This window comes from Barbus barbus (assembly GCF_936440315.1).
Source record: "Barbus barbus genome assembly, chromosome: 38".
NCBI classification, from domain to species: domain Eukaryota; kingdom Metazoa; phylum Chordata; class Actinopteri; order Cypriniformes; family Cyprinidae; genus Barbus; species Barbus barbus.
This window is the reverse complement of record NC_136716.1, coordinates 8,359,210-8,378,822: the sequence shown is the minus strand read 5'-3', so window position 1 is coordinate 8,378,822 and position 19,613 is coordinate 8,359,210. Positions and strand designations below refer to the sequence as shown.

The window sequence follows — 19,613 nt, the reverse complement described above, 5'->3', positions numbered from 1 at the left end:
GTGTCATGTGTATGGAAGGTTAAAGAGATGGGACTTTTAAACTCAGAGTGTGCCTGCCTCCTGAAGATCTGCCAGCTGGAGCCACCTCTTCATAGTCCCCTCGACCTCCATTTCAGCAGCATCAGCTTGAAAGGTTTTCCAAATTGCAGCCTTACTCAGTTTGATTCACAAACAAATGACTAATTTGAATGGTTAAGTGAATCAAATCAGAGTCACACGTATAGAGATTTACTCCTATGATTCAATAGCAATCACTCGTTGAAAAAGACGATCGAATGAATTCTAGCAAACAAAATTGAATTTAACTCCTTAAAATTTAATTAGCTAACATTATCGTGCACTGGATACAGCTAATCAGTTTTTTTATATTAAAAAAATCACATATTATTTTTTCTAAAGAGACCGCGCCAACAGGCCTCATCAACACAATATATCTGGGACCGAATGGTTTTTCTGACTCGGTTATCATAGCAAACCATCTAATAGAAACCATCTAAAAACTATTCTTCGTGGCATTTATAACATCAAACAACACGAGATTGAACAGTAAATAAATTAAATAACTTACCTTTTTGCAGCTGAAGTATTCCTCTTGAGAACTGTGTCCACCGAAATCTCCTGGTTTAACCACCAGACCTTTCTCTCAGGCGCTGATCTCCTTCATTCTACCAGCGGCCCTCCGGAGATCGGCCCCAATAGAAAAAGCCGTCTGTCAGCCAGAAGTATTTGGTAGAGTCGGCACGGCTCTGGCCCATTATCTTCTCACCGATGTCGAGATTGAGCCGACAGTGCCTCATTTCAGCCAGAATCGGCCCGAGTGTGCTTTTTATCTAAACAAACCCGCGTGACCATAGCAACCTGGGATTATCAGATTGATCAAATATATTAATCCATCCCACAGTCCGTTTATCGTGTCTTTTTATGTAATATATGTGTATATTAGGCTATTATTATTATTATTATACAGCCTTGAACGTTAAGAGATCGAAATGAAGGGAAAATAAATCAAATACATAACAACAAATATAAAAAAATATTACAAACAATAATAATAATAAAATACATGGACTTACAAGACTTGTGGGATGGATAAAATGTTCTTGTCAGCCTATTTTATTAGCTTACTTTTTGTAACATTTATTCATAATAAACTTAATTCGAATGCTGTCTACATTGCGTCCGGTCATACAGTCCGGTAGCCTACGGTTAACACTTCAACCACCAGAGGTCGCTGTATACCTAAAAGCGCCAGCGGGGAAAATTGACCCATGCCATGACTACTGTTTTGATATGGCTAAAAACGTATTATGTCACTGTATTATGCCACTGTCTTCGCAATGTCTAGAGTCATAAAATGATTATATTTAGTTATCAGCTATGTTTTTGTCCTGTTGTTTTAAGTTCACAGCTATTTTTAGCAGGTTATACTAATCACTTTTCTTAATGATGAATATAAACCAGCCTGCAATGACAACGAGAATTACAAGGAAATAAATACATATTTGGGTCGTGCAATATTATAGCTAATACAATATTTTTGTTATTTAAATTAAATTACTAAAATACCCTAAATAGACTATTATTAGTAATCGATCACCACACTGCAAAGAATGTATGAAACAATGACAAATTCAAGCACACAGCTTCACCTAATTAATTTGTTTAATTATATAATTTATCATTTGAATAAGAGAACAACACCAATAAACTTGGGGTAATTATATAATTCAGATTTGTTTTTTTCAGGAATAAATAAGCAACACAGTAGCAAACCATAAACAATTGCAAAACAAAAATAATTATTAATCCAAAGTTTGAACATGTATGAGTAGAAGAATAAACATCTAAAACATCTTCATTTGAATGTGTGTAACACGTACAATGGCAGCGCAACAATAAGGGAATTATGCGTAAATTTGTCCCGATGGCGCTTATAGGTATGAATGCCCCATTTTTATTCTGGTTTTATCTAAACAATTGTTTTTAACAACAGGGGATTGTAAATAACACAATTTTAGGTCAAGCCAATGACTGTAAGACTTATACATTTTTTTATTGAAAATATATTATGTAGCCTATTTGAAAAACAGCCATGGGTAAAATTACCCCGTGGTGGTGTTAATATAATAATTTAATATATTTTTTTAATTTATAATTTCTTAATTCAAAATAAAATATTAATAAATACATCTCTGATAATCCCAGGTTGCTATGGGTTTGTTTACCCATTAATATCTTAGTTGAAACCTAGTTGAATGGCGACATACCTGACAGCGCGATCCATCTGCCTAATTACCAGCTGATAAGAGCAGATCGGGACACAGAATCAACGGGGAAATCGCGCGGCGGCGGGACATGCTTTTACATCAATGAGAGGTGGTGTACAGATGTAACTGTGTTAAAGAAGATGTGCCGTTCAGATCTAGAAACGCTCTTCATTAACTGCAAGCCGTTCTATTCGCCGCGGGAGTTCTGCTCGTTCATTCTCGTGAGTGTTTACATTCCACCGCAAGCGCACGTGAGCACAGCTCTACAGAAACTCGCTGATCTGATCACAGAGAGTGAACAACAACACCCGGACTCTGTTTTAATCATTCTCGGGGACTTTAATAAAGCAAATCTCTCCCGTGAACTGCCAAAATACAGACAGCACATCACATGTCCCACCAGAGACAGTAATATATTGGATCACTGTTACACAACAATAAAGGACGCATATCACTCGGTTCCACGAGCAGCTTTAGGACTCTCTGATCACTGTTTGGTTCATCTTATTCCATCCTACAGGCAGAAACTTAAGTCTGCGAAGCCTGTATTAAGATCTGTTAAAAGATGGACTAAAGAAACAGAGAAGGATTTACAAGCCTGTTTCGACCTCACTGATTGGACTGTTTTTGAAGCTGCTGCAAATGACCTGGACGAGCTCACAGAGACTGTAACATCTTATATCAGTTTCTGTGAGGACATGTGCATTCCTACCAGGACTCATCTATTCTACAACAATGACAAACCATGGTTCACTGCCAAACTCAGACAGCTCCGTCAGGCCAAAGAAGATGCTCACAGAAAGGGGGATAAAGTCTTGTACAAACAGGCCAAATACACACTGGAAAAGGAGATCAGAGTGGCAAAGAGGAATTATTCTGACAAGCTCAGGAACAAATTCTCTTCCAGCGATCCGGCTTCAGTATGGCTAGGATTAAAGCTACAAAACACCACCCCCCAGCACTCTGGAGAATCAACACCTGGCAGACGACTTAAACGAGTTCTTTTGTCGTTTTGAACGATCACCCCACACCCGCCCAGAACACCCCTCCACACAACCATTCACACCTCCAGCAACCCCTCTCTCCCCCACACCTACAATTCAAATCAGCGAAGACGATGTGTGCCAGGTCTTCAGGAAGAACAAAAGAAGGAAAGCACCTGGTCCAGATGGTGTGTCACCAGCCTGCCTAAAAATCTGTGCTGAGCAGCTGGCCCCCATCTTCACACAGATCTTCAATAGATCACTGGAGCTGTGTGAAGTCCCCTCATGCTTCAAACGCTCCACCATCATCCCCGTCCCAAAGAAACACAAAATTACTGGACTTAATGACTACAGACCTGTGGCACTAACGTCTGTAGCCATGAAATCATTCGAAAGACTGGTTCTGGCTCATCTGAAGGACATCACTGGACCCTTACTGGACCCCCTGCAGTTTGCCTACAGAGCAAACAGGTCTGTGGATGATGCAGTCAACATGGGACTGCACTTCATCCTGCAGCATCTGGACAGACCAGGGACTTATGTGAGGATCCTGTTTGTGGACTTCAGCTCTGCTTTTAACACCATTATCCCGGAAACCCTTCAAAATAAACTAACTCAGCTCTCCGTCCCCACCTCCGTCTGCCAGTGGATCAACAGCTTCCTGACAGACAGACAGCAGTTAGTAAAGCTTGGCAAATTCACATCCAGCACTCGAACCATCAGCACTGGAGCTCCTCAGGGCTGCGTACTCTCCCCACTGCTCTTCTCCCTCTACACCAACGACTGCACATCTAAAGACCCCTCTGTCAAGCTCCTGAAGTTCGCAGACGACACCACACTGATCGGCCTCATCCAGGACGGTGACGAGTCTGCTTACAGACAGGAGGTTAAGGAGCCGGCTGTCTGGTGCAGTCTCAACAACCTGGAGCTTAACACGCTCAAAACGGTGGAGATGATCGTGGACTTCAGGAGAAACCCCCCTGCTCTCCCCCCACTCACCATCATGAACAGCACCGTGACTGCAGTGGAGTCATTCAGATTCCTGGGCACCACCATCTCTCAGGACCTGAAGTGGGATATTCACATTGACTCCATTGTCAGGAAGGCCCAGCAGAGGTTGTACTTTCTTCGCCAGCTGAGGAAGTTCAACCTGCCACGGGACTTACTGAAACAGTTCTACTCTGCCATCATTGAATCCATCCTCTGCACCTCAATAACTGTCTGGTTCAGCTCAGCTACCAAATCTGACCTCAGAAGACTACGGAGGGTAGTCCGGACTGCTGAGCGAATCATTGGTACAACCCTCCCCACTCTCCAAGAACTGTACTTATCCAGAGTGAGCAAAAAGGCTGGTAAAATCACTCTGGACCCCTCACATCCAGCACACAACCTCTTTGAACTTTAACCATCTGGTCGACGCTACAGAGCTCTGAGCACCAGAACGACCAGACACAGGAACAGTTTCTTCCCTCAGTCAATACATCTCATGAACACTCAATAAATAAACGTAGAACACACAACTAATACATTATCCATTCACCACACTCACTTATTTTATTTTCTCATTTCTAATTTGCACATACTTGACCTGTACATACATAGTCGCCTATATTATATATTATATATTGTGTATTTTTTATTTTTTTTGCTGCTTTGTACATTGGTCATTGGCTATTTCCTGTTATTTTGTTTCATTACCTGTGTCCTGTCCTGTTACTGTCCCTCTGTTGCACTGTGGAGCTTCTGTCACTACAACAAATTCCTTGTATGTGTAAACATACTTGGCCAATAAAGCTCATTCTGATTCTGATTCTGATATCTTGTGGCCACAACAAAACTAAACCAAAAAGACTAAAGATTTGTTTTTTTAATCTTCCAGTGACAGTCATTTCTTAATTTATGCCAAGAGTTATGAACAGATAAGTTGTGAGTGACTCTTGAAGAACCAGCATCACATCCTCTTGAACCACTGTTTGAAGAATTTATCTTCCAGAATCTGGCAGTAAGTTTTGGGAGCTCATTTTAGTTCATCCTGAAAAGTCTGTCTTGCAGGATTGATTAAAAATGAGCTCCATGTATTTCACAACACTTCAGCATGTTATTCTTATTAAGTGAGGGCCATATTAAAGAATTTTTTACCCAAGCAAAGTCTCTGAGAACCTGACACATTGCACTTGTGGAGACTCCAGGAAGGTTGCAGTTCTGGAAAATGATGGTGCTGAAGACTAAATGGTTCCTGATGGTTTCTCACCTAATTCTTCACATTAATTCTTAATTCTTTTGCAGTTAACGTGTCTTTTCTTCTCCACCTGTTTTTTTCTGACCGTGCTGACCCAATGAGCATTTCGCTATCCAATGGTCATGCCTTAACTTTGCTAATTCTATTATTGCATTAGTATTGCATCCTTCTAATGGCCATTTAATTTTTTTTTTTGTTAACTTTTATTCTTGAGTTCAATCTCTTTTTGGCTCATTTTATCTGTAAAAGAAAACATGCCTAATAATTCTGCACACCTGAAACAAGGAGTTTTTGACTTTCAGCCTTTTTGGACAATTATATATCACTTATAAATGATTAAATACAAAATCAATAGTAGTTATTAAGATTGATGTGGTTTGGAACTGGTAAAATGTTATTGGAAAAAAAATATGACCAGAATATCAACTTGCCTAATAATTCTGCACACACTGTAGTGGTAGGCTTATACAATCTATATTGGGATCAGAAGGATATGGGTGGGCAAGTAATGCCAGTGTTAAGTGATGCCACAACACTTTGGTGTTTCTTCTCACAAAATCAATGTAATGGCAAAATTCCATCCGTTGAATGTAAGCTTTTCCATATTCCAAGCCTGCTTGCTGCTCTGGTGATTTCATGTGTTTATGAGTCACGAAAATAATGAAAATAAATCTAGGAATTATTGGATTGTTGGACTTCAAATCAGTAGGGGTTGAGGTATCAAAAGTGAGTAACTAACTAGCTGTTTTATGGATGGTAACTGTAATATTAATACTGAAATCCTATTAGTAATTAGTTACACTACTAGTTACTGCACAAAGTAATATCATTACTGTAGTTACTATTAGGTTACTGCCCAGCACTAAAATACTTTCAATGTAAGTAGGCCTATGATTAGTCAAAATATATATATATTTTTTTTTTGCAGATATATCTTCAGTGTACATTATGACTAGCCAAAATAACATATAGAATATCTTAATGCCAATTATGATGAGTCAAAATATCAAAATAGGTATTTGGAATCAGAATTTTCTAACTACTCAAACTAAATTACAAATTGTAGAACTAGGGACATTAAATGTTAAAGAGATATGCTCTTCAGCATGAGTAGGGCATGATATCAGCTTTTGAATCTTGAATCAATTGAACCAAATGGTTCACAAAATGATTCACTCTTTCGAAGCACTCGAAACACTGCATGCTGGCGACACCTGCTGTTCGAGAGGCAAATGTAGGCCTGCAGCACATTCAGTCCCACGTGTTTTGCATCCTTATTGTAAAATTATTAGAGAAAATTCACACCAATCTACACTCCATACCCCTAATGACAAAGCAAAAAACGTGATAACTATTAAGCCTCTCAACGCAGTACTTATTTGAGGCTCCTTTGGTGTCGATTACAGACTTTTTGGCTATAATGAGTATTTAATGTGTCCTTTTAGGTATAACGTGACAAGCTTTGCACATCTGGATTTTTTTGCCATTCTTCTCTGCATTCTGAAGCTCAGGACGGATGGGGACTGCTGATAGACAGTTGTTTTCAGGTCTTTCATTGTAAATGTATGGACAAATACAGACAAAATTAAGTGAAAAAAAAAATTGTCAACGGAAGAAAAATTATAATTTGGAATTACATGAAAGTGTGTACTTAACAGAATTAATGAGAAAGCACAAATTGCGATCAACAGCAAATTAAAGAAGTAACAACTTAACAAATTTTAAGCTTCCGAGCTTTCAAGTCCATAAGGAGATAAGGCACCACTTTTGGATCCGAGATTTAAGACTTTAGCTTTTGGTCTTAATGCCAAAGCTGATGCTGCGCCCGCAGTCAAGAACTGAATAGGTTATTTTCTTAATGCGGAGCACAGACCCATACCATCTACATTGCTAAAACCAGAATCACCCTAAACACTTAATTAAGAAGACAGGAGAGAAGACAGTCTACTAACTGAATAAATGTAAAAAAATAATAATAGGACTAATAGATGAGATACAAAGAGTCCACTGTGCCACAGTTCTTGGAGTATAATAGTATGTTTTTGGTGATAATTTAAATTATACTTCATCATCTGGTCCAACTAATAAATGCCTTTCAATTCCTGCAGTTTGTTTCATGTGAAATAATATTTCAGCCTCCCAAGCTGAGGTTATGAATATGAATAAACACAGGAACGATAGATTTTCTTTAAACATTTATAATCACACTACTTTTGTCTGCTAGTTTTAACGATCGACGTGCATAATAAGAAAGAGTGAACTAATTGACTCTAACTAGCCTGATTAGCCAAGCTCTCCCTAAAAATAGCTAGCCTACATGAAACCAGCACTAAATTAATAAAAGAACACATTATGTGAAAACATGAATTAGTTAAAAGTTGTCACCGAGCACTTTTTTTTGACCAGCGTAGAGTCAGAGAACGGTGTTTACCAGCAGCACTGGTTCTCCAGCGCTCAGAAATAGTGAATTGCTTAAAAAAAAAAAAGAAAAGTTAATTTTATTGCTTTTGAGTTTCTAAAAGCACTGTTTCTCCACTAAGTAGGTACTTCCCTGACCGTTGCCAGACGGGGGCACGTACTTGCAACCAAATGCGGTCTCTTCTTATGATAAAGATAGGCCCAAAATCAGAAACGACGTCCGCGCAGTGTTGCCAACTTCTTTCGATGGAAAGTAGCTAAATGTCGCCAGATGACGTCATGCGCTAATTACCATATTAATGACGTCATCGCGTCATATTGCCTTTTACATTTGTCTCTCTGTGCTCATACTGTATTTTAATGCAGCCAAATTCTCAATACAACTGTTTTCCTTTATATATTTTACTGTTTATGTTGTCAGTCAATGGGATGAAATATGAAATAGTGACTGAAACGCAGCCCTTTAAGAATACATAACCAGCTCTCCCTTCCAAGAAGTTAGTCTGCACAAAAATCCTAATTTATAATCGAGCCGTCGTCTGATGAAATCAAATAATACACACAAGATATGATTAGACAATTCCTGTGCTGTGGTTTCGGCTATATTTGCATGTAAAATTAGAGAAGCAACATAATATCTATTTGAACTGAACGCGCTGCTCCTCTCAGCCGCTCACTGAACAGAGAGAGAGAGAGAGAGAGAGAGGTGCGTGCGCGCTGACCTCGCGCCGTTGCGGCAGTACCAGCGATCACAGAGACTCGCTAAGGTTTGTCAAAGCAGTCGCTAGATTTGTCGTTAGTCGCTTAAAAAAAAAAAAAAAAGTCGCTAGGGGGGTCTGAAAAGTCACTAAATCTAGCGACAAAGTCGCTAAATTGGCAACACTGCGTCCGCGCCGCTAAGCCACGCCCATTTCCGGGTATACACGCAGTATGAGGAATGCTGACGTCAGTGTCAGCTGTTTTCATACAACATGCTCTCATGCCGGTAGGACGTTACTTCACAATAACATAGGATGCGATGAGAAGAGCTAGTCTTCCTATCTATGCATGGACAACTGTATATCCCGACTAATCGGCGGATCAGGTGGAAGCAGTAAACGGGCTTGACTCCTGTGGTGGATTTCCACGCCCAGCTGTATTCGCCTTCAGTCGGATGAAATCGTGCAGGCGGCCACTCAGATAAGGTGTGGGTTTCCTTCTGACTGTGCGTTTTTATCATTTTTCTGTTGTTCTTATTACGCTACGTTGACTATAGTTTTCTCACAGTGGTTTGATCACGTGAGTTGACGTGCTTTTGACTTTGTTTACATTCCCCGGTCACTCTACACTTGCAGTGGAAGATGCGGTCACTTACATTATTATGAAAAAAACCTCGCTTTTGAGCACACGAACGCGTTTACCTTAAGTTTGCAATTATAATCTTGTTTTTTTATTTAGTTATCATTTAATCATTGAAAGTCACTTATGAAGATAATGTAGCCTAAATATGTATTTTTCTTTTAATTCAGCAAAGCACACATTTTGCCAGTTAAACTTCTGTTGTGATAGTATATAAATAGTGTATTTGACTAAAATGAAATAAGTGAAAAGTGAAATGTCTAAAACTTAAAACAATTTACATATAAACGTTCTGTATGAAATATACTTTTTAAATAATCATTTTGTATTTTCAGTTACTCTGTTATTTGGTTGTTAATCAAAATGTTGTGTTCTGAAACAAGAACACCATGTAAACCACTTACCAAATAATGTGACAGCCATTTATTGATATATTAAGCAACTGAAAACCCTACAATTATTTAGTTTGACATCAAAAAGATTTATTAATATAGCAGGATAGATTTTACTTTATCATCATTATTTTAATGGGGGAATATATATATACAGGTCCTTTTCAAAAAATTAGCATATTGTGATAAAGTTCATTATTTTCTGTAATGTACTGATAAACATTAGACTTTCATATATTTTAGATTCATTACAACACAACTGAAGTAGTTCAAGCCTTTTATTGTTTTAATATTGATGATTTTGGCATACAGCTCATGAAAACCCAAAATTCCTATCTCAAAAAATTAGCATATTTCATCCGACCAATAAAAGAAAAGTGTTTTTAATACAAAAAAAAAAGTAAACCTTCAAATAATTATGTTCAGTTATGCACTCAATACTTGGTCGGGAATCCTTTGGCAGAAATGACTGCTTCAATGCGGCGTGGCATGGAGGCAATCAGCCTGTGGCACTGCTGAGGTGTTATGGAGGCCCAGGATGCTTCGATAGCGGCCTTAAGCTCATCCAGAGTGTTGGGTCTTGCGTCTCTCAACTTTCTCTTCACAATATCCCACAGATTCTCTATGGGGTTCAGGTCAGGAGAGTTGGCAGGCCAATTGAGCGCAGTAATACCATGGTCAGTAAACCATTTACCAGTGGTTTTGGCACTGTGAGCAGGTGCCAGGTCGTGCTGAAAAATGAAATCATCTCCATAAAGCTTTTCAGCAGATGGAAGCATGAAGTGCTCCAAAATCTCCTGATAGCTAGCTGCATTGACCCTGCCCTTGATAAAACACAGTGGACCAACACCAGCATCACTGACTGTGGGTACTTGACACTGGACTTCAGGCATTTTGGCATTTCCCTCTCCCCAGTCTTCCTCCAGACTCTGGCACCTTGATTTCCGAATGACGTGCAAAATTTGCTTTCATCTGAAAAAAGTACTTTGGACCACTGAGCAACAGTCCAGTGCTGCTTCTCTTGTAGCCCAGGTCAGGCGCTTCTGCCGCTGTTTCTGGTTCAAAAGTGGCTTGACCTGGGGAATGCGGCACCTGTAGCCCATTTCCTGCACACGCCTGTACACGGTGGCTCTGGATGTTTCTACTCCAGACTCAGTCCACTGCTTCCGCAGGTCCCCCAAGGTCTGGAATCGGTCCTTCTCCACAATCTTCCTCAGGGTCCGGTCACCTCTTCTCGTTGTGCTGCGTTTTCTGCCACACTTTTTCCTTCCCACAGACTTCCCACTGAGGTGCCTTGATACAGCACTCTGGGAACAGCCTATTCGTTCAGAAATTTCTTTCTGTGTCTTACCCTCTTGCTTGAGGGTGTCAATGATGGCCTTCTGGACAGCAGTCAGGTCGGCAGTCTTACCCATGATTGCGGTTTTGAGTAATGAACCAGGCTGGGAGTTTTTAAAAGCCTCAGGAATCTTTTGCAGGTGTTTAGAGTTAATTAGTTGATTCAGATGATTAGGTTAATAGCTCATTTAGAGAACCTTTTCATGATATGCTAATTTTTTGAGATAGGAATTTTGGGTTTTCATGAGCTGTATGCCAAAATCATCAATATTAAAACAATAAAAGGCTTGAACTACTTCAGTTGTGTTGTAATGAATCTAAAATATATGAAAGTCTAATGTTTATCAGTACATTACAGAAAATAATGAACTTTATCACAATATGCTAATTTTTTTAAAAGGACCTGTATATATATATATATATATATATATATATATATATATATATATATATATTTATTTATAACAATTGTAGAATGACCCTCCTAGTCTGTCAGAGAATTAATCCATTACTCATTATATGTCTGGCAATTCAACTCTTTGTATATTTTAATTTAATTATCCATCCCTTTTTAAGTTGGGTGCTTATTTCTTATTAAACTTTTTGATGTTTTGTTCTTTCGATATGCTTAATTTTCCCCTGATTAAAAAAAAAAAGTGATTAAGTGGCTGCATGAAATTTAACGCATCTTTTGAAGGATTTTCTAGGTAAAGTATGTCAATTGATTGTTCCAAAGAGCAACAACAACAAACCAATTAATGTTATTTCAGCATTTCTGCAATGCAACTTGTCAGTGTGATAAGAGCGATTCCAGTAGATGATGTAAACACTTTTGGGGTGTTTCGAAAGGTCAGACAGGTAATGTGACACTACCTCACTACAAAAAGACTAATACTGATGTGGCCAAAATCTTGAGGGCAATAATGATCTTTCATAATCTTTAATGATCCATGAGCTCTTGCATAATGAACTTAGATGACTTTTAGTCTTGTCTGTGTGATACAAATAATGACCATGCTGATCTTTGCTTACTCTTTCACATAGCTTTCAGGATAAGAAGGGGATTAGACCGGTTTTTGTCTACTATGATTAGTCAATTATTTAAACTTAACTGATACTAGTTAATAAAGTGCTTCAGTTTTGTTTGCTGTGGTTCAGAACATACAGGATAAAAAGATCCATGTGCTAAATATAATTACAATGTGTTCCCCCCCGCCAATATAAACTCTTCTCTGTGCTGTTCTTGGCTTTCTCCGATATCTGATCTCCATAGATAATTCATGCTTTGACCTCTCTGGCAGGGTTTGTGATGGTTGGGTGTGGTTTGTGCAGTCTGGGCAAGCCAGAGGATGTCTGTGCATAGTGAAGAAATGTACTTGTAATATCAGTGGATAGATGCTCCAGTGTGTGGACTGCTCCGGGTGTGTGTTCATGGTGTGTGTGTGTGTTCACTGCTGTGTGTGTGCACGATGGATGGGTTAAATGCAGAGCACGAATTCCTGCAGAGCACGAATTCCGAGTATGGGTCACCATACTTGGCCGTATGTCACTTCACTTTTCACTTTTTTCACTCACTTTAGATACATGCATCTTATATCACATTGTATATTATTGACATGATATACTGTTTTACAGTTCTCAAAGACATAAATAAATGAACCACAAGAAACTTTAGCAGCATTGTTCAAGAAAGAAATTCAAGATGCAATCAAATGTAAAATAAAACATTGTATAGTCTATGAATTAAAATGAATTGAAAGTTATTCAATCAAGACTCAAGTCACCTTTATTTATATAGCGCTTTTATCAATGTAAATTGTGTCAAAGCAACTGCACAATATCAAAAACGGAAAATAGTGTGTCAATAATGTAAAATGAAAAGATTTTCAGTTAAAAACATTTCATTATTGAATTCAGTGATGTCATCATCCAGCTCAGTTTAGATTTAAATGGTGTCTTTGCAATCAGGTCGACAATATCGCTGGAAATGAAGTGTCCCCAACTAAGCAAGCCAGAGGCGACAGCGGCAAGGAACCAAAACTCCATCGGTGACAGAATGGAGAAAAAAACCTTGGGAGAAACCAGGCTCAGTCGGGGGTCCAGTTCTCTTCTGGCAAACGAATCAGCAGTTCAATTCCAACTGCAGCAAAGTCAGATTGCAAGGGCTCAACTGGTTCCAGTGGTCTTTCCCGATGGCTGTCTAGGTGGCGGGGTCCTCACTGGGGATCTGTCTCTGGCGCTCATCTCGGTGTCCTGGTCTCTGCTGACAGTCAGGTCTGTAGAGATCATCTCTCGGTGCTGATCCACCATCTGATCTGGATACGGACTGGATCTGGTGACTGCAGTGACCATCTGGGCTGGATACGGACCGGATCGGGTGGCTACGGTGACTGGGGATATGTCCCTGGGGCTCATCCAGGTGTCCGGCCTCCACCGACGATCAGGGCCACATACATTATCTCCCGGCGCCGATCCACCATCTGATCTGGACATGGACTGAGAAACAGAATAGAAACAAATATTAGCGTAGATGCCATTCTTCTTATGATGTAATGAGTACATCATGTGTTATGGGGAGTGGTCCCGGTTCCGGTTGATCTAATTAATGCAGCCTAACAATCCTTTAACGGATTTGAATAATAGAAGTGTATTAGTGTGTAGGGCTGTCGCGATTCGTCGCGACTAGTCGATTATTAAAAATCGACTTAATTTTGCTTGTGTCGACTAACCGGCAAAATACCGGAAGTGGCGCATTTCACGGACGAAAATCCATAAAACACATTATTAGACTATTTTCCAAGGCTGCATGATATATTAAACCCATTTAAAAATCATAATTAAGCATTTTGTCAAATTCACAAACACTATGATTTAATTAAATAATTATATGCGATGCAGTTCTAACACAGTATATGTGTCACGAATCCTGGCCATGCACTTCCACTCATTCACCACCAGAGGTCACCCGTTCACCACATGGACTTTTCACACTACACAGCACATTGGACTCCATTTCCCATAATCCATTGCACTGACGAAACACGCACAGCTGTTCACAATTATCACGCCCACACCTGATATCCATCTCGCAATCACCATCACCCAATCACTCACTATTTAAGGCTGGTTCTTGCTCTCTGCCGAGTATTGTTAGCCTAGTCTGCATACAAAGCGTTTCCTTAGTAGTCTTGTCTGGTTTATCTTGCCGTGTCTGACCCTGCCCGTGTTTTTGGATTATTCTCTCTGCCTTGCCCTGTCTGGATTAGGTACGCCGATCGTCGACCCACGCTTGCTCCACGGATTGCTCTGTCTTGCCTCTGCCATACCTGTTTGCTGTCTCTCGACCCTGCCATCCATACCGAACTTCGGTCAGGTATGGATGTAGCCTTCTTATTATTGACCCTTAAGCAAGGCACACGATCCCTAGAGCATTACATCGCTGAGTATTTGGCTTTGGCTAATGACTCACATCTACCGGACTATCTGTTAATAGATTTTTTTTGTGAGGGCATTAATCAGCCACTCAAACAGCAGTTAATCCGTGAGGGTCCTCGTGCTTCACTCACTCAATTTATGGACTATGCTTTGCTGTGTGTGGGCTCTTCAATGTCCAGCGCTCTCTCCACCCTCAATACCACGACTGAGGTGCCCTTGAGCAAGGCACCGAACCCCCAATTGCTCCCCGGGCGCTGCAGCATGGCTGCCCACTGCTCCGGGTGTGTGTTCACGGTGTGTGTGTGTGTGTGTGTGTGTGTGTGCATTTGTTCACTACTCACTGCTGTGTGTGTGCACTTGGATGGGTTAAACGCAGAGCACCAATTTCGAGTATGGGTCACCATACTTGACAATACGTCACGACTTTGACTTTGACTTCATTCACTGTAGGTGTCGCAGAGGAACTCAACACCGCACTCACTCGCAAACTAGCGGCCACAACACCACCCTGTAGCATCATTTCTGCCAGTCACGAGCCAAGTCGAGTCCCAGCCTACTTCAAAGAGCCAAGTCAAGCCACAGCCTGTGTTAACCAGCCAGAGTCTGCTCACGTCATGCCTGCCAAGCCAGAGTCTGCTCACGTCATGCCTGCCAAGCCAGAGTCTGCTCACGTCATGCCTGCCAAGCCAGAGTCTGCTCACGTCATGCCTGCCAAGCCAGAGTCTGCTCACGCCTCCGCCGAACTGCCAGAGGCTGTTACCACAGATTCAAGGTCAGTCCTTCGAGTTCTGATATCCAGTGTGATGGACCCACCTCTGATGTCGGTGCGAGTAGCTGGCATTCCCAGGGCCTCAACCCTGGCTGTTACAGAGACTGTTCCCCTGACCTCAGTGCTTCCCGTTATGTGTGGGCTGCACACTGTGCTCCTGAGGACTCTCCTGTCCACGAGTCTGTTCCTGAGGTCTCTCCTGTTCACGAGTCTGCTCCAGTGCCTCCAGAGGTGGCGGCTTCGGCTGCAGAACCTCTCGAAGTGGTGGCACCTACACCCGTATCCCGAGAATCCAGTTCTCAAGTCACGGCCAGGAGTGCCGATCCCGTATCGCGAGAATCCAGTTCTCCAGTCACGGCCGGAAGTGCCGATCCAGATACCCGAGAATCCTGTTCTCCAGTCACGGCCAGGAGTGCTGTTCCCGATCCTCAAGCGTCCGCGCTGCAAGAGCGCCCTCAAGCGTCCGCGCTGCAAGAGCGCCCTCAAGCGTCCGCGCTGCAAGAGCGCCCTCAAGCGCCCGCTCCTCCTGAGCGCCCCACAGAGGCCACTCCAGAACTTCCGGTAGCTCAAGTCACGACTAAAGTGGCCGTCTGTGAACTCACGCCCTGTCCTGTCACGGCTAAAGAGGCCGTCTGTAACTCCTTGCCCTGCCCTGTCACGGCCAAAGAGGCCGCCTGTGAACTCACGCCCTGTCCTGTCACGGCCAAAGAGGCCGCCTGTGAACTCACGCCCTGTCCTGTCACGGCCAAAGAGGCCGCCTGTGAACTCACGCCCTGTCCTGTCACGGCCAAAGAGGCCGTCTGTAACTCCTCGCCCTGCCCAGTCACGGCTATGGAGGCCGTCTGCGAATCCTCGCCCTGCCCAGTCACGGCTATGGAGGCCATCTGCATATCCTCCTCCTGTCCTGCCACAGCCATAGAGACCGTGTACGAGCTCTCGACCTGCCCGGTCCCAGCTCCTGAGACCATGAGGACTCTCTGTGTTGTCTGTCTCTGTTCTCCCCAGATCCCTGATCCTGCCCTGGCTTCCTGGCCAGTCCACTCTACCGTGGAGATTCTCTACCCAGTCTACGTCACACTGGTGGGCTCTGGCTTTGTCTGTTCAGCGGTGGTGGTCAGCTGTCTGGTTCTGGGGGTCTCCTGCTTTGCCCAGGTGCACTCTGGTCCCGTCCTGCCCTGCAACAAGGACTCTCTCTGTGTTGTCTGTCCCTGCTCTCTCTGTGTTATCTGTCCTTGTTCTCCCCAGATCCCAGTCTCTGTCATGGGTTCCTGCCCTGTCTGCCTCCCTGTGGTGGTCCTCTGCCCTGCCATGGGGGTTTTCTGCTCGGGTCTGGTGGTTGTCTGCCCCGCCGTGGTGGTCTTATGCTCGGGTCTGGTGGTCATCTGCTCCGCCGTGGCGGTCCTCTGCTCCGCCCTGGTGGGCTCCTGTTCCGCCTGCTCCGCCCTGGTGGGCTCCTGTTCCGCCTGCTCCGCCCTGGTGGGCTCCTGGTCCGTCTGCTCCGCCCTGGTGGGCTCTTGCTCTGTCCTGGTCTCCGGTTCCGCCGGGGTGTCCTGCTCTGCCGGTTCTGCCTCAGTCCCCGGTCTTCCCACTTCCTCACGAACCTGGCCCTCCATCCCTCCCCCTGTTCCGCCTCCGCTCCACCGCCCTCCTGGACTATAGAGGAGCGTCTGGAAGCCGCTCCTTGGGGGGGGGCTATGTCACGAATCCTGGCCATGCACTTCCACTCATTCACCACCAGAGGTCACCCGTTCACCACATGGACTTTTCACACTACACAGCACATTGGACTCCATTTCCCATAATCCATTGCACTGACAACACACGCACAGCTGTTCACAATTATCACGCCCACACCTGATATCCATCTCGCAATCACCATCACCCAATCACTCACTATTTAAGCCTGGGACTTGCTCTTGCTCTCTGCCGAGTATTGTTAGCCTAGTCTGCATACAAAGCGTTCCCTTAGTAGTCTTGTCTGGTTTATCTTGCCGTGTCTGACCCTGCCCGTGTTTTTGGATTATTCTCTCTGCCTTGCCCTGTCTGGATTTGGTACGCCAATCGTCGACCCACGCTTGCTCCACGGATTGCTCTGTCTTGCCTCTGCCATACCTGTTTGCTGTCTCTCGACCCTGCCTGTATGACCACGTCTTTTAATAAAGCTTCGCAAATGGATCCGCACGTCTCGTCACTCCCGTAACAGAATGGTATTTAATTATTTACATGCGTGTAGTTAAGATCGTGCATCTCACAGCGGCTCCGTTCACAGTAGCTCCACAGAAACCGTTATCATTTACATGTGGAGCGACTCAAACTCATCTCTGCATGCTGTTGTGAGTTTGGGTTTATTATAACGTTCATCTGGGAACGCAACATGCGCCATTTCATCAGATTTGTAAGGTAAATAATTTATAAATCTACACAAACAGGAGAATACATTGAGATTTCAAAATAAAAGCTCAACCGCTCACTCTGAGTTTATATGGTTTGATGTCCACATATTCATGTAATTACAGCGGCTGTAGCCTTTCTGTCCTAAAGAAATGGCCCAATATTAAAGATTAAGTGTACGTTTGAATTAAATGGTGCTTGGTCAATATTAAACAGTAATGCGTAAAAATAATCATCAGGCCGTCGGTGCCTCCTGTAGGCCTTTGTTGTAATGAATGATCTACATTAGCTCTATTGTTTAAAATACATTATGTATTTTAACAGTTTAGTTCAATAAAACCATATGATTTCTTGCTTTTGATACTTTATTTGAACTAATTATTATTGCAGCATTGCTATTATATATGTATAAGTCATTTTAAAAGCTATTGTTCACTTAAATCCATTTTTATTACCACACACACAAAAAATATATATATATATAATTATATGGCCCTATGAAATCCATTTTATTTCCAAATTCAGTTTTGTTAAATTTTATTAATCAAAAAGCCTGTCTAATTAATTTAGAGTTTTACAGTTTTATCTGTGCCCAATTCTGTTTTCCATTATTTTCTGGATTCCATTTTAATTGTTCCATTAAATTTTAATAATAAAAAGCATATCCAATTAATTGATTTTATATTAAAAAAAAGTATTTTTTCAGAAATACTGCACATTTACATTTTTCACCTAAATAAATTCTGGTAAATAATATTTCTGGTAAATACTTCTTTAAAAGGTGTTTTTTGATTATAATTTTATTATTAGACTAGAACACGTGGATATGTTGTCATTCTTACACTATAATACTGAACTTTGATTTCAGTGATTTGGACTATGAGATGGACACTTGCTTCTTGCACTCTGTGTTGCACTTCACTTTTGCTTTAAAAAAGGATTTCATTTGGTTTAATAAAATATTTTTAAGTAAAATTGTTTATTTTTTGCGGGAAATTAGTCGTTTAGATTAATCGATTAATAAAAAAATTTGTCGTTCGATTAATCAAAATAAAAATAGTCGTTAGTGGCAGCCCTATTAGTGTGTTATGTGCAAGCCAGGTTAAAGAAATGTGTCTTTAATCTAGATTTGAATTTACAGAGTGTGTCTGCCTCCCGAACAGTATTAGGCAGATTGTTCCAGATTTTGGGTGCTAAATAGGAAAAGGATCTGCCGCCCACAGTCGATTTTGATATTCTAGGTATTATCAAATGGCCAGAGTTTTGAGAACGCAGCAGACGTGGAGGACTATAATGTGATAAGAGCTCGCTCAAGTACTGAGGAGCTAAACCATTCAGGGCTTTATAAGTAATTAACAAGATTTTAAAATCTATACGATGTTTGATGGGGAGCCAATGCAGTGTTGACAGAACCGGGCTAATATGGTCGTACTTCCTGGTTCTAGTAAGGACTCTAGCTGCCATTTTGGACCAACTGTAATTTGTTGATCAAGCGTGCTGAACAACCACCCAATAAAGCATTACAATAGTCTAACCTTGAGGTCATAAACGCATTAATTAGTATTTCTGCATTTGACATTGAGAGTATTTCGCAATTTAGATATGTTTTTGAGATGGAAAAATACAGTTTTACAGATGCTAGAAACATGGTGTGGCGAAACGTAACGTGTAGCCACTAATTAACTGGTTGTCTTGACAGCAAATTGACATTGACTGTTTAAAAGGGGAATGGAGAAGTGACGAAGAGATGTGACGACAGCAGAGGTGGTGCGAGTGCGTTTCCAGCGCACCTGATGTGAGAGCGTGGCTCGTTATGAGAGGTGGCGTAAGAGACTGTGGGTGGCTGTGTGCTCTATTGCTGTGTGCTCTTTTGCTGTGATCTGCCGATGCACAAGTGAATTCGTTCTGCTACGGAGATCGAAAAGGGGAAACAAGTAGCAGTGAACGGAACAGGTGGTTTGATTTCCTGAAGCGGACAACGAAGCCGGAGTATGAGTGGCTGATATGGTTACATGCCGTATCTCTGGTCCAGCTGCCGGCACG

The 19,613-nt window shown here is 41.9% G+C and overlaps 1 protein-coding gene across 1 annotated transcript in view; it reads left to right on the top strand.

Moving 5' to 3' along the window:
- Positions 1–8,585: 8,585 nt before the first annotated feature.
- The window catches only part of LOC306858114 (serine-rich coiled-coil domain-containing protein 2-like), a gene marked incomplete at its 3' end in the record, with an annotated part of 33,615 nt that continues 22,587 nt past the window's right edge, over positions 8,586–19,613 (top strand). The window contains exon 1 of the mRNA XM_079398509.1: positions 8,586–8,674. The remainder of the gene's footprint in view (positions 8,675–19,613) is intronic.